The sequence below is a fragment of the Aotus nancymaae genome, unplaced genomic scaffold (assembly GCF_030222135.1).
Source record: "Aotus nancymaae isolate 86718 unplaced genomic scaffold, 86718_ANA_hifiasm-v0.15.2.pri h1tg000062l, whole genome shotgun sequence".
Taxonomy (NCBI): domain Eukaryota; kingdom Metazoa; phylum Chordata; class Mammalia; order Primates; family Aotidae; genus Aotus; species Aotus nancymaae.
Genome location: NW_026988476.1, coordinates 2,734,966 through 2,751,019, shown reverse-complemented (window position 1 = coordinate 2,751,019; position 16,054 = coordinate 2,734,966). Strand labels below are relative to the sequence as shown.

The window sequence follows — 16,054 nt, the reverse complement described above, 5'->3', positions numbered from 1 at the left end:
GTTTAGGAAGACAATAAAAAGTTTAACCAGGCATGGTGGCAAGTACCTATAGTTCCAGCTACTCAGGAGGCTGAGGTGGGAGGATTGTTTGAACCTGGGAGGCAGAGATTGCAGTGAGCCAAGATCATGTCATTGCACTCCAGCCTGGGTGACAAAGTGAGACCCCTATCTCAAAAAAAGAAAAAAGACAATAAAAACTATTTTGATAAGTTTTGTACCTTTATGTGGGTTTACCTGTTCAACCTGCTTTGAGGGGCCCAATGGCTCTTCCAATGAACAGCTACTGCTCACTTTTCAACACTATGGCCCTGCCTACCACCCTTGACTATCCTGGCATAAAAGGCAGAATGCTTGGAAGTTTAAGGTAGTGGTTTTCAAAGTCCTTGGACCAGTAGCATCATCACCATTGCAGAACTTTTTAAAGGTTCAAATTCTCAGGCCTTCTCCAGAGCTACTGAATTGGAAGCTCTGAGACTAAGCCCCAGCAATTTGTGTTTCAATAAGCATTGGTCTAAAGAAACTACTTTTTTGTCCTCCTACCTGCCAAATTGTCTTTCACCGGCTCTAGTTTCTACTTTCCATCTATTCAACATTAGAGAAGTGGTTTGTTTGTTTGTTTGTTTGTTTTTTTAACAAGTTAGAACAGTTTAGGCTATAAGTCACAGCAGACACTTATCAAACTAGCTTAAAAAGTGAGAACAATTATTGACTGACTCATGTAACTGGAAAACTAGCATAAGGGCAGGTTCTATAGCTGACTTAATCTACCAGCCCTGGCTTGATTTCCCCCAAATTACATCAATTCTGCCCTCTTCTGAGGGTTAACTTCACCCTCAGACTCCCAGTGAGATGGCAGTGGCAGTTCAGTCTCACATCTGCATACAAAAGCCTCCAGAGGAAGAGAGAGAGCTTACTTCTGGAAACTCTCCAAAAGAGAGAGGGAAAACTTTCCCAGAACTCCCCAGTCACCTTTCCTCTTTTATCAAACTGCAGCACATACACATTCCTGAACTGATCACTGGCAGGATTGGATTGATCACTCAGGTCCATACCTGCATCTAGGGGTGGAGTCCACCCACAGAGGCCCCTGCTCCATGTAGAAAGAGGGTAGATGGCAAAAAAAAGGCGGGGTTCAGTTAGGAAGAAGAAGGGAAGCATGACTGATAGGTAGACAACCCCAAAGTTAATGAGTTTCCAAGAACAGGCTTTTAGGAAAGGAAGTCATCTGCTCTTGGCATGGCAGTGAAAGGTAAAAACCATGAGGCTGGCAAGCCATGACCACAAACCCCTTAGCATTGAATGGCAATCAGTCTGGAGTGAAATTTGTCATATTTCACAAGCAAACTCAGGTAAGTGAAAAGGAAAAACTGTTTTTTTCTCCTCCCATCATTCTCCCTCTTCTCACATCCCAAAATAGTTTAATTTTATACTAAATAATGGCAGTCTTTTGGTCATTTCTTCACTGATATATATACACATTATAGGTCATTAATGACATATTTCTTTCACAAAAAAATGTATTCTAGAACTATTTCCATAGATTACCAGACATTAAGTATAGCAGCAATTCTAAGCCAGGCACAGTGTTAAGTAAAGGATATACAATGATAAGTAACAGTGGGTCCTCATCTCCAGAACTCACGTAGTAGTCAGGAGACAGACATGTGAACAAATGGACATAATGCAGTATGCAGTGGGCAATAATGGAAGTATGCCAACACTATATATATGTTACAAATGCCAAAGTAATGAACTTCATCTGAGGTATAAGGTATGAAGGTGATAGACAACCCAGGGAAGTTTTAAGGGATAAATAGGGGGGAAAATGGGTTTAAGTTTTTAGATAATCCTTAGACATCAACACAGAAAACAAGGCATAGACAGCATAAGATTAATTCTGTACAACAAAGCAAGGAAACTGTCCCAGAGCAGGATGCTCCACTTTCACGTGCAGGTTCAAGGGCTCTATCTATCTGTTAGGAGATGTGTTGGAAATAATTTGCTACTAATGATAAAATGCTAGAATAGATTATACAAATAATTCAGAGCAGGTTCTGATAATTAATTAATAACTTGGAGCAGGTTCAAGCTTATCACTATAATCTTATTATTATCCTCTGCATCCTCATTTGCATTCAGAGGTGGAAAAGAAAGAAGGTGGAGTTCTATTTAGCCTGCTTGGAACTGAACATATTCCTGGGTTTCTCATTATTGTATACATGGGGATAAACAGGGTCTAAAGGCCCAGTAGGAAAAGGCTAGGGGACAGCTGTAGAATAATGCCATATTACTACTTAATTCCTGAAGTCAACTCCTAAATTGTGGTAACCAAGGCCCCTGAAAAGGAAACCAAGGTGGCCCTAAATTTTTCCAGGATCCACTCAGTGATGAATGATGATGCTATTTAGCAGACACGATTTTTTATATGCACAATTTGTTGTGCTCCATAATTTTGCAGAGATAATTTCCTCCTTTTCCTTTAGTTTTGACGAATGGCAAATATATAGCCCTTAAAATAAAAGTAAACCCATAGCTACAGGTCAGGAACTACTTCTCCATCTTAATGATATAACCAAAAATCAAGGTAAAACTACATGTTTTCACTGACCAGGAAGTGGTCAACCCAGTAAAAACAGACACAAGCAACAAACAAATGCAGCACAGCCAAGTTCAGAAGTAACTGTATGTGTATCTATACATGAGTGTGTACATTTAGGTACAGAGAAGAGAAAGGGAAGAGAACTACTATCTGATGTGAATATATATTTCTCTAAGAGTAGGTAACCTGGATTGCTGTTAGGTCTATTTGTCATGTACATCAGAGTCCCCACATTTTTTATTTTATTCTTTTATTTTCTCTGACACTGATGCTCCATCTCATCCTGTGGAAGTACAAGGCCACTTATCATACTCTACTCCACTCCATGGTCCCAGTTTCGGACCTTTAACTCCCTAAAGTTATAATCATACTTGCCAGGCTCCTTTGGAATCTTAAATCTTTGGAAGCATAAAGCATTTGCCTCAAGCAATCAGAGAACATATCTCTTGTGAGTGACCCTCAACACATTATGAATGTTCAATCAATTTTACTGATGATGGTAGCAGAAAATGTCCCTTGGAAGAAGAGCATCAGAAAAACACCTCCTGACAGATAACTACCAAATAGCTTTGAATTTAGTACTTTACTCAGATCTCACATTTATGAATGTATAGTGCCAGTTGTCAATTACGTACTCAAAAATGCAAAATTCATGCACCGTATTATGTATAATCATTTAACGTGACTCTGTAGGTGACAGCATTTGATGATTATCATTGATTTTAAGTATGAAGGTCAAAATTTGCTGTGTGATTTCATTTCTTTCCATTTAATTTCCACATCTAATTCTATTATTTAGTTATATTCAAATTTGCCAGTTAGAATTAAAACAAATAACTTTAAATTCATGACAAACCTAAAGTGTTTACAAATATATCTCTCTCTTTAGAAAATGAGCACTTTCTTCTTTTTTTATTAGTTATGTCAAAAAATAATAATAGCTAAGAAGATAATTAGAACCTGCATTTGCCCTTAAATCTCTCCCCATTATAAATTTTCTTCTTAATTTTTTTGAATTTTAACTTGTAATTTTAAGTAACAAGAGTTGCAAAATAATACAAGAAAGTGTAGTAAACTCTTCACCTAGCTTACCTGAATGCAACATCTTATATAACCACAGTACTTGAAATATTATAAACTCATCTACAAATCTTATTCAGATTTTGCCATGTGTCCCACTAAGGTGCTTTTTCTGGTCTAAGATCTACTCAGGGTCATTCACTGTGTTTATTTGTCATGCCTCCTTAGTCTGCCCCAATCCAGGACATTTCTTCAGTCTTTCTTTGTCTTTTATAACCATGACAGTTTTGAAGTGTACTAGCCTGTTATTTTATAGAATAAATACAGAATTTTATAGAATAAATACAGAATTCCTCTATTTGGACTTGAGGTTTGCTCATCATTAAAATCAGGTTATACATTTTTGGCAAGATTATCACTTAATGATATTATATATCTTTTTCGGTGTATCAAGGCAAACATGTCAATATGTCTCAGTATTGATGATGTTAACTTTGGTCACTTGGTTATGGGCTGTCTGCCAGGCTGATCCAATATAAAGTTACTATATCTCTCTTTGAAATTACTAGGTATTTTGTGGAGCTATACTTTGAGATTATCCAAATACTTCCGTCCAATTGTTTAGCATTGAGTGATGAGTCTTACCTATAACTCTTATCATTACAGTATTTAATTAATGGTAGGGAGTTTTGAGGGTAATGTACAAAAGAAAAAAATTAAATATTCAAAAATAATAGTGATTTTTCTATTTCCATCACTTCTTCTACATTTGTTAGAGTTCTGCTGTAAGAAGAGATTTCCATTCTCTCAGTTTATTTATTAATTTTAACCCTGTGAACATATGGACATTTATTTTAGTCTATGAATTATAATTCATTACCATCATAACTTATTTTGTTGCTCAAATTTGTTCTCAATTTGGCCAGTGGTTGCTCTTTTAACTGGGCTTCTGCATCCACTTGACATGTCCCAATCATTTCTTGAGCACAGCCTTATTTTCTAGTGTAATAAGATGCTCTAGGGTCATCTTATACTTCCTCAGCCTCAGTCCTGCAATCAGCCATTTCTCTGAGAAGGTGAAGTTTCCTCTATTTGGGAAGGACATTAGAAACCAAGATCTGAGCTGGGAGAGCTCATGGCTACTGGGCTTTTACTGTTTCTAGGCCTCTCAGTGGACAGAACTGGAAAATGTATGTATGTATACTAAAGCCATGCATACACAAGCACTTGTATCTATTCCTTTATATTTGTGTATATATATTAGGAATTGTGTGTATATGTTAGTTGTATTAATTGTGTGTATATATTAGTTCATATTCATACCTACAATTCTAATCCATCACAGGGGTCATTCCAGCCTTCCTTCTTCCCTTATTTGTACTTTCTTCCTCTGAAAATGAGAAACTTAGTTTTCATTATCTGTAATATATTTACTTAATTGCTCTAAAGGACACATAATTTCAAAATTACTAACCCTGTGAAAAACAAGCGATTAACTAAAAAGCATTGTGTGCAGTTCTTTCACCTTTCAATACGTAATCAAAAACTGTTTTTCCAAGTTGCTTAGATGAATTATTTCCTTCACTATTCCACTCACTGTTGTTACATTACTCATGTGTAATAGTTAGGTTGATTTATTACTATTTGTTTTCCACTTTGGGTTTCCCCACATCCTGAATAATTTTTTTAAGTAAGTGAAATACTAACATAGTTCTAAAAGTCAGAAATATATAAAAAGATATATTAAGACTCACTCCTGCTTCATCTCTTCTCTATTTCCATTCCACTTCACTTTTTCCCTCCCATATTAGTCCATTCTCGCACTGCTATAAAGAAATACCTAAGACTGAGTAATATATAAAGAAAAGAGCTTTAATTGGCTCATAGTTCTGCAGGCTGTACAGGAAGCATAGTGGCTTCTGCTTCTGGGGGGTGTCAGTAAACTTACAATCATGGCAGAAGATGTGAAGGGGTAGCAGGCACATCTTACATGGCCAGAACAGAAGCAAGGCAATGGGACAGAGGTTCCACACACTTTCAAACAACCAGATCTCATGAGAACTCCCTATCACCACAGCAGCCCCAAGGGGGACGGTGTTAACCATAAGAAACTGTCCCCATAATCCAATCACCTCCCACCAGGCCCCACCCCCAACATTGGGAATTACAATTTGACACAGATTTGGACGGGGACACAGATCCAAACCATATCACCTCCCATATACAACCAGTCTCATTTGTTTCTGTCTTCTCCATCCTGTGTTTCTGTTCATGAATGTACATTTCTTAGTTGCCTGTCTCTCTTACAAGAAAGGCACCATACTACAGTTAGTCATTTACACTTTGCTTTTTTTCACTTGATATATCAAGGAAATCATTCCATACAAGTTCATAGAGATTATAATTTATTTCTATTTATTTATTTTTTTTGAGACGGAGTTTCACTCTTGTTACCCAGGCTGGAGTGCAATGGCGCGATCTCGGCTCACCGCAACCTCCGCCTCCTGGATTCAGGCAATTCTCCTGCCTCAGCCTCCTGAGTAGCTGGGATTACAGGCATGAGCCACCATGTCCAGCTAATTTTTGTATTTTTTAGTAGAGACGGGGTTTCACCCTGTTGACCAGGATGGTCTCGATCTCTTGACCTCGTGATCCACCCGCCTCGGCCTCCCAAAGTGCTGGAATTACAGGCGTAAGCCACTGCGCCCGGCCCCGATTATAATTTATTTTTAAGTCTTTTGTTTTAGGGATAAAATTTTCTTCAGACAGATAGAGGAAAATAATACGACAGCTTGTTCAAATTCTGTAATATTTGAACTAATATTTCTCAGAAGAAAATGTTTCTTAAAACACCACTGGCACAGATAAGGCAGAATTCCACATTTATTGCACGAATAAAGCATCTCACATAAAACAGTATTCCACACAGACTTTAAAGCACGTTATTATTTTTGCTATCTCTGTTTTAAGGTATATTTTAACTGCCTGGTAATTTAATAAATTATTAAAGAATACTTATTGAAAATCTTCCTAATGCTTGTAATTATGGGCTAAGACACTCTGTAGCTAGGAAAATAAGAAGTTCTATTTTACTTTCTAGAAGAAAGTGTTCTGATTCTCTAAAGCCCAGCTATATGCCCAGAAAGTGATGTTAAAAGTGCCATAGAAATTCAGATGGACAGGCATATGCTCAATAGATTGGTTAGAGACATCAGCAAATCTGTGCTTGTTACTAATATTACTGAACCAATGGTGTTTTGTTGTTATTGTTGTTGTTTTACTAATGAAATATTATAGGTCTGAAAAATAAGCTATTCTGCCACCTGTGGCAGAATGTAACATTAACAGATGATTCTAAACTCCAAACTAATCTAACAACTCAATAGACCCTGACTTGATCTCGTTAATATATAACTTAATCATCACTGGAAAACAATGAAAAACAGTCACAAGAACCAACAGGCTAGAAAGAAAACACAAACATCAACAGGCTCGAAAGCTAAAGGAAGGACATGAACAACAACTAAACTCCCACACAGTCAGCTTTTCTATGGTCTGATGATCATTAACACAGATAACACAGCGTTGGTGGAGGAGTTATTCTGAATCCTTCAAGTTTTACTTCTTAAAAATGATCTTTCTTGGTTATAAACTAGTGTTTCTCAACCTTTTTTATATTATCAATGCTCCTCAGGTGCTGTTTTAGACATATTTTTTCTAATCACCCCTTGTAAAATGTTAATACCAAAGATATACATCTACTGTACATATGTATATCTGTGCTTTAAACATTTAAAAAGTAGAATATGTTTTGCTCCCTAAGAACCAATTTTCACCCATTTGGGGACAATACTGCCTCTGTGAGGATGCAGGCTCTAGATAGTCTCCATGAAACCATTTCCTGTTTAAAACTCTTTCATTTCCAAAATGAGTATATATGAGAAATAACCAAATAAATGTCAAACCACAGAGCAACAAATAAGAAGTAGAAGAAAATAGCTAACCATTGAAAATAATAGGCTGAACGCAGTGGCTCATGCCTGTAATCCCAGAACTCTGGGAGGCCCAGGCAGGATAACTTGAGCTCAGGAGTTTGAGACCAGCCTCAGTAACATGGTAAAACCTCATCTCTACAAAAAAAAAAAAACAAAAGCAAAAATTAGCTGGACATGGTTGGGAGGGCCTGTAGTCCCAGATCCTCAGGAGACTAAGATGGGAGTATTGCCTCAGCCCAGGAAGCAGAGGTTGCAGAGAGCCAAGACTGCACCACTGCACTCCAGCCTGGGTGACAGAGAGAGATCCTGTCTCAAAAAAATTAAAATAAACTATAATTCAAATATAATCAGGGATAAATGAAAACAGATTTCTGCATTAATAAGACTCCACAGCAGTTGTAAGTGACTACATGGTAAAGTTAGCTGGCTTTGCCAAAGCTGAACCTCATTTCACTATTAAAGAAAGCTGTCTTCACTAATAAAACTGCAGTTCCACTTTCCAAGGACAGTAAACACCAAATCTTCTAGCCTTGACTCATATTTAGCTATGTCACTCATGGCCTTACTATCAGAGAAAAGTTAATAAACAAGGAAATTAAGTCACCTTTTTAAGATAATTCTCAGAAAAGGATCATTTTATCAGAGATTGTAAAATCGGACCTAAAGAAGGTAATTTGATAATAAATGACTCACTTTTCAATAGGAAGCATGTAGGTCTTTTAAAAATTATGAAATGATAAAATTAGGAGATTCTTTTTAGCATTAGCCATGCTGAGGATAGAAGAAGCTAAGAGGAATTCAAGACAGTCATTTCCCAATAAACTGGGGAAACATATTGATCTTTCCCTCCTAGTGTCCCAATCTCCCTAGAAACAAATGCTGGGGAAGAGTTGGTATAATTGACATTCATGAAATTAAAATAAGATACCAGAATTGGAATAGAGAAAAGCAATGTACACTGAGTGCCAAGAAATTTCATTGTTAGTATATTTATTTTTTAAAACTACCTCATGAGGTGATATTTCACTTCATTTTAACATATGAGAAAAATACTGCTTAGAAAGGTGATCTAACTCATAAGGGTCACACAAGATGATGGAACATGGAGTTAGATCCAGGTCTAAGCCCAAAATTAAATTCCTTGTTCCACCATGGGTCCAGGACCTTTCTATAGTCACCTACTGTTCTTACTCACTTTTTCATGCCACTTCTTCCTACACTTTCCTCTTTCTTTCCTCCTTAATATACTGGTACACAAAACCTGCATGTCTTCATATGCCCTTAGCTATTTGGTTGTTCCTCCACTTTAAAACTCCATGAAATACTTGAAGGTACAGGTCTTTCCTCCAGTTCTTTTGGAGAAGTCTTAAGAACAACTGCCTGCTGAATGATTTGCTTTTCATGGTCAAGTGCCAGCCAGTAGAGAAATGCTTTGCATTGCATAGCTTAGCATTTTTCTTTACTTCATTTTCCTTTTACTTTCAATCCTCAGGACCTGGGTTTGCACCTTCGAGTAAAGTACCTGAATTTCTTGCCTTGGGTTCTGTTTTCTAGAAGAACTAATTAAGACTTTTATGCTTAGCTTTATAATATTTAGGATTTTTATACAGTGTTATATTGAAAAAATTTTTTTTATTATCATACTTTAAGCTCTGAGATACATGTGCAGAATGTGCAGTTTTGTTACATAAGCATACACATGCCATGGTGGTTTGCTGTATCCATCACCCCATCATCTACATTAGGTATTTCTCCTAATGCTATCCATCCCCTATCCCTCAATCCCCTGCTATCCCTCCCCTAACCTCCGACTCCCTGACAGGCCCAGGTGTGTGATGTTCCCCACTCTGTGTCAATGTGTTCTCATTGTTCAACACCCCCTTATGAGTGAGAACATGTGGTGTTTGGTTTTCTGTTCTTGTATCAGTTTGCTGAGAATGATGGTTTCCAGATTTATACATGTCCCTGCAAAGGACATGAACTCATCCTTTTTTATGGTTGCATAATATTCCATGGTGTATATGTGCCACATTTTCTTTATCCAGTCTATCATTGATGGGCATCTGGGTTGGTTCCAAGTCTTGGCTATTATGAACAGTGCCGCAATAAACATACGTGTGCATGCGTCTTTATAACAGAATGATTTATAATCCTTTGGGTATTTACCCAGTAATGGGATCACTTGCTGAAATGGTATTTCTAGTTCTAGATCCTTGAGGAATTGCCACACTCTTCCACAATGGTTGGACTAATTTACACTCCCACCAACAGTGTAAAGGCTTTCCTATTTCTCCACATCCTCTCCAGCATCTGTTGTCTCCTGGTTTTTTAATGATCACCATTCTAACTGGCGTGAGATGGTATCTCAATGTGGTTTTGATTTTTCATATGTTTGTTGGCTGCATAAATGTCTTCTTTTGAGAAGTGTCTGTTCACATCCTTCACCCACTTTTTGATGGGTTGTTTATCTTCTTGTAAATTTGTTTTAAGTTCTTTGTAGATTCTGAATATTATCCCTCAGTCAGATGGGTAGATTGCAAAAATTTTTTCCCATTCTGTTGGTTGCGGATTCACTCTAATGATAGTTTCTTTTGCTGTGCAGAAGCTCTTTAGTTTAATTAGATCCCATTTGTCTATTTTGGCTTTTGTTGCCATAGCTTTGGCATTTTAGTCATGAAGTCCTTGCCTATGCCTATGTCCCAAATGGTATTGCCTAGGTTTTCTTCTAGGGTTTTTATGGTGTTAGGTCGTATCTTTAAATCTGTAATCCATCTGAAGTTAATTTTTGTATAAGGTATAAGGAAGGGATCCAGTTTCAGCTTTCTGCATATGGCTAGCCAGTTTCCCCCAAAACCCTTTAGTAAATAGGGAATCCTTTCCCCATTGCTTGTTTTTGTGAGGTTTGTCAAAGATCAGATGGTTGTAGATGAGTGGTGTTATTTCTGAGGCCTCTGTTCTGTTCCATTGGTCTATATCACTGTATTTGTACCAGTATCATGCTGTTTTGATTACTGTTGCCTTGTAGTATAGTTTGAAGTCAGGTAGCGTGATGCCTCCAGCTTTATTTTGTTTTTGTTTTTGTTTTGCTTAGGATTATCTTGGCTATGTGGGCTCTTTGTTGGTTCCATATAAAATTTATGGTGTTTTCTTTCCCAATTCCATGGAGAAAGTCAGCGGTAGCTTAATGGGGATAGCATTCAATCTATAAATTACTTTGAACAGAATGGCCATTTTCACAATATTGACTCTTCCTTAATATTGAGCATGGAATGTTTTTCCATCTGTTTGTGTCCTCTCTTATTTCCTTGAGCAGTGGTTTGTATCTCCTTGAAAAGGACCTTCACATACCTTGTTAGTTGTATTCCTAGGTATTTTGTTTTCTTTGTAGCAATTGTGAATGGGAGTTCATGGTTTGGCTCTCTGTTTGTCTGTTATTGGTGTATAGGAATGCTTGTGATTTTTGCACATAGATTTTGTATATTGAGACTTTGCGGAAGTTGTTTATCAGCTTCAGGAGATTTTGGGCTGAGACGATGGGGTCTTCTAAATATACAATCACATTGTTTACAAATAGAGACAATTTGACTTCCTCTTTTCCTAACTGAATACCTTTATTTCTTTTTCTTGCCTGATTGGCCTGGCCAGAACTTCCAATACTATGTTGAATAGGAGTGGTAAGAGAGGGCATCCTTGTCTTGTGCTGATTTTTAAAGGGAATGCTTCCAGCTTTTGACCATTCATTATGATATTGGCTGTGGGTGTGTCACAAATAGCTCTTATTATTTTGAGATATATTCCATCGATAACTAGTTTATTGAGAGTTTTTAGCAAGAAGGGTTGTTGATTTTGTCAAAGGCCTTCTCTGCATCTATTGAGATAATCATGTGGCTTTTGTCTTTGGTTCTGTTTATGTGATAGATTACATTTATAGATTTGTATATGTTGAACAAGCCTTGCATCCCAGGGATGAAGCTGACTTGATCATGATGGATAAGCTTTTCAATGTCCTGTTACATTCGTTTGCCAGTATTTTATTGAGGATTTTTGCATCAATGTTCATCATGGATATTTGCCAAAAATCTTCTTTTCTGGCTGTGTCTCTGCTAGGTTTTGGTATTAGGATAATGTTGTTCTTATAAAATTAGTTAGGGAGGATTCCCTCTTTTTCTCTTGTTTGGAATAGTTTTAGCAAGAGCAAGAACGGTACCAGCTCCTCTTTGTTCCTCTCGTAGGATTTGGCTGTGAATCTGTCTGGTCCTGGACATTTTTTGGTTGGTAGGCTATTAATTGCTGCCTCAATTTCAGACCTTGTTATTGGTCTATTCAGGGATTCGACTACTTTCTGGTTTAGTCTTGGGAGGGTGTAAGTGTCCAGGAATTTAAACTTTTCTTCTAGATTTACGGGTTTATTTGCATAGAAGTATTTGTAGTATTCTCTGATGGTAGTCTGTATTTCTGTGGGATTGGTGGTGATATCCCCTTTATAATTTTTTTATTGCATCTATTTGATTCTTCTCTCTCTTTTCTTCATTAGTCTGGCTAATGGTCTATCTATTCTGTTGATCTTTTCAAAAAACTAGCTCCCAGATTCATTGATTTTTGGAAGGGTTTTTTGTGTCTCTATCTCCTTCAGTTCTGCCCCGATCTTAGTTATTTCTTGTCTTCTACTAGGTTTTATATATTTGTTTAATCTTGCTGCTCTAGTTCTTTTAATCATTATGTTAGGGTGTGGATTTTAAATCTTTACTCATTTCTCTTGTGAGCATTTAGTGTTATAAATTTCCCTCTACACACTACTTTAAATGAGATTCTGGTACATTTTGTCTTCATTCTCATTGGTTTCAAAGAACATCTTTATTTCTACCTTCATTTCATTATTTATCCAGTAGTCATTCAGGAGCAGGTTGTTCAGTTTCCACGTAGTTGTGCAGTTTTGAGTGAGTTTCTTAATCCTGAGTTCTAATTTGATTGCACTGTGATCTGAGAGACTGTTAGGATTTCTGTTTATTTGCATGTGCTGAGGAGTGTTTTATGTCTAATTATGTGGTCAATTTTAGAATAAGTGTGATGTGGTGCTGAGAAGAATGTATATTCTGTTGATTTGGGGTGGAGAGTTCTGTAGATGTCTATTAGGTCTGCTTAGTCCAGATCTGAGTTCAAGTCCTGGATAACCTTGCTAATTTTCTGTCTCGTTGATCTGTCTAATATTGACAGTGGGGTGTTAAAGTCTCCCCCTATTATTGTGTGGGCATCTAAGTCTCTTTGTTGGTCATTAAGAACTTGCTTTTTGTATATGGGTGCTCCTGTATTGGGTGCATATATATTTAGGATAGTTAGCTCTTCTTGCTGCATTAATCCCTTTACCATTATGTAATGTCCTTCTTTCTCTCTTTTGATCTTTGTTAGTTTAAAATGTGTTTTATCAGAGACTAGGATTGCAGCCCCCACTTTTTTTTGCTTTCCATTTGCTTGGTAAATCTTCCTCCATCCCTTTACTCTGAGCCTATGTGTATCTTTGCAAGTGAGATAGACCTCCTGAATGCAGCACACCGATAGGTCTTGACTCTTTATCCAATTTACTAGTCTGTGTCTTTTAATTGGGGCATGTAGCCCATTTACATTTAAGATTAATATTGTTATGTGTGAATTTGATACTGCCATTTTGATGCTAGTTGATTGTTTTGCCCGTTAGTTGACACAATTTCTTCATAGTTTCAATGGTCTTTACAATTAGGTATGTTTTTGCAGTGGCTGGTACTGGTTGTTCCTTTCCAGGTTTAGTGCTTCCTTCAGGAGATCCTGTAAGGTAGGCCTGGTGATAACAAAATCTCTCAGCATTTGCTTGTCCATAAAGGATTTTATTTCTCCTTCGCTTATGAAGCTTAGTTTGGCTGGATATGAAATTCTGGGTTGAAAATTCTTTTCTTTAAGGATGTTGAATATTGGCCCCCACTCTCTTCTGGCTTGTAGGGTTTCTGCTGAGAGATCCATTGTGAGTCTGATGGGCTTTCCTTTTGGGTAGCCAGACCTTTTTCTCTGGCTGTCGTTAGCATTTCTTTCCTTCATTTCAACCCTGGTGAACCTGATAACCATCTGTCTTGGGGTTGCTCTTTTCAATGAGTATTTTTGTGGTGTTCTCTGTATTTTCTGAATTTGAATATTGGCCTGCCTTGCTAGGCTGGGGAAGTTCTCCTGGATAATATCCTGAAGAGTGTTTTCCAACTTGATTTCATTCTCCCTGTCACTTTCAGGTACACTGATCAAACACAGATTTGGTCTTTTCACATAATCCCAGATTTCTTGGAGGCTTTGTTTGTTTCTTTTCATTCTTTTTTCTCTAATCTTGCCTTCTTGCTTTATTTCATTGAGTTGATCTTGAATCTCTGATATCCTTCCTTCAGCTTAATCTATTCGGCTATTGAAATTTTTGTATGCTTCACGAAGTTCTCGTGCTGTGTTTTTCAGCTCCATCAAGTCATGTATGTTCTTCTCCATACTGGTTATTCTAGTTAGCATTTCATCTAACCTTTTTTTCAAGGTTCTTAGCTTCCTTGCATTGGGTTAGAACATGCTCCTTTAGCTCAGAGAAGTTTGTTATTAACCACCTTCTGAAGCTTGCTTTTAACAATTCATCAAACACATTCTCCATTCAGTTTTGTTCCCTTGCTGGTGAGGTGTTGTGATCCCTTGGAGAAGAGGAGTTCTAGTTTTTGGAGTTTTCATCCATTTTGCACCACCTTCTTCCCATCTTCATAGATTTATCTGCCTTTGGTGTTTGAAGTTGGTGACCTTTGGATGGGGTCTCTGAGTGGACTTCTAACAGTCAGGCCCCTCTGCTAGAGGTCTGCTGGAGTTTGCTGGAGGTCCACTCCAGACTCTGCTTGCCTGAGAATCACCAGTGGGAGCTGCAGAACAGCAAAGATTGCTGCCTTTTCCTTCCCCTGGTAGCTTTGTCCCAGGAGGGTACCTGCCAGATGCCAGCCAGGGCTCTCCTGTATGAGCTGTCTGTCAGCCCCGGCTTGGAGATGTCTTCCAGTCAGGAAATACAGGGGTCAGGGAGCCACTTCAGGAGGTAGTCTGTCCCTTATCAGAGCTCAAGCGCTATGCTGGGAGATACATTGCTCCCTTCAGAGCTGTCAGGCAGGGACATTTAAGTCTGCTGAAACTGTACCCACAACTGCCCCTTTTCCCAGGTGCACTGTCCCAGGAAGGTGGGGGCTTTATTTATAAGTCCCTGACAGGCTGCTGCCTTTTTTCAGAGATGCCCTGCCCAGTGGGGAGGGAGTCTAGTGACACAGTGTGCCAGCAGTGGCCTTGCTGAGCGGCCATGGGCTCCACCCAATCACTGTGTAAACTTCTCAGTAACTTTGTTTACACAGGCAAGGTTAAAACCACCTACCCGAGCCTCAGAAATGGCAGATGCCCCTCCCCACACCGAGCTTGAACATCCCAAGTCCAGCTCAGACTGCTGTGCTGGCTGCGAGAATTTCCAGGCAGTGGATCACTTTTCAACAGACTCCTCTTCCAGAACTAAAACCTCACCCTGCCCCATCACAAGCTTCTTAAAGGGGTTCTTTCCCTGAAAATCTCCTTTATCTCAAACTTGTTCTTACTACAGAACATTTCAGTGTCTCCTGCCTTCACCTCAATTCCAATTAATCTTTTTTTTTTTTTCTGGACTCTCAACCATTGTCGGTTTCCTCGCTCATGTATGCACATAAATCCAAGGTACAATAGAAAGCCCACAGAATACAAGTCAGAAGAATTAGTCAACCTCATCTAGTCTTAGAAGATAAGCAGGGTTGGGCCTGGTTAGCACTGGGATGGGAAAGGACTTGTATGTAGTCCCTGATCTGTCTCTGACAAGCTGGTGACCTCTGGTAAAATCACTTAGCATTGCTATGCTTCAGTTTCTGCTTCTGAGAAATAAAAAGCTAAATTAAAATCTTTTCCAGCAATTATGCCAAAATTCTAGAGATATTTTCTGTTCTTCTTTGGTATTTTTTATTCTACTTTTTTTATTTTTTTAAATGGAGTCTCCTTCTGTCACCCAGGCTGGAGTGCAATGGCACAATCTGCATTCACTGCAACCTCTGCCTCCTGGGTTCAAGCAATTCTCTTGCCTCAGCTTCCTAAGCAGCTGGGATTACAGGCATCTGCCACAACACCCAGCTGAGTTTTGTACTTTAAGTAGAGATAGGGTTTCACCATGTTGGCCAGGCTGGTCTTGAACTCCTAACCTCAGGTGATCCACCTGCCTTAGCCTCTCAAAGTGCTGGGATTACAGATGTGAGCCACCGTGACCAGCCACTTTCTGCTCTTTAATGACATTCTGGAATATAGCCGAAGTCCACCTGTGGTATATCTGAAAGTCTAGCATATATATTTTTGTCTTTAAAAATGTACTTGAAATCTATCATCTTCATTTTCAGGATTGTTG

The 16,054-nt window shown here is 38.3% G+C and overlaps 1 protein-coding gene across 3 annotated transcripts in view; it reads right to left on the bottom strand.

Moving 5' to 3' along the window:
- AKAP6 (A-kinase anchoring protein 6) overlaps positions 1-16,054 on the bottom strand; it is a 538,624-nt gene that overhangs the window by 446,706 nt on the left and 75,864 nt on the right. The window contains exon 1 of one of the 3 annotated variants that reach the window (XM_012468654.3): positions 4,943-5,029. The exons of 1 other annotated variant lie outside the window; for it this stretch is intronic. The gene's annotated coding sequence lies outside the window, so the exon portion shown is untranslated. Of the gene's footprint in view, positions 1-4,942; positions 5,030-16,054 lie in introns of those variants that run through there. One more of the 3 variants, XM_012468658.3, reaches the window with a different exon arrangement.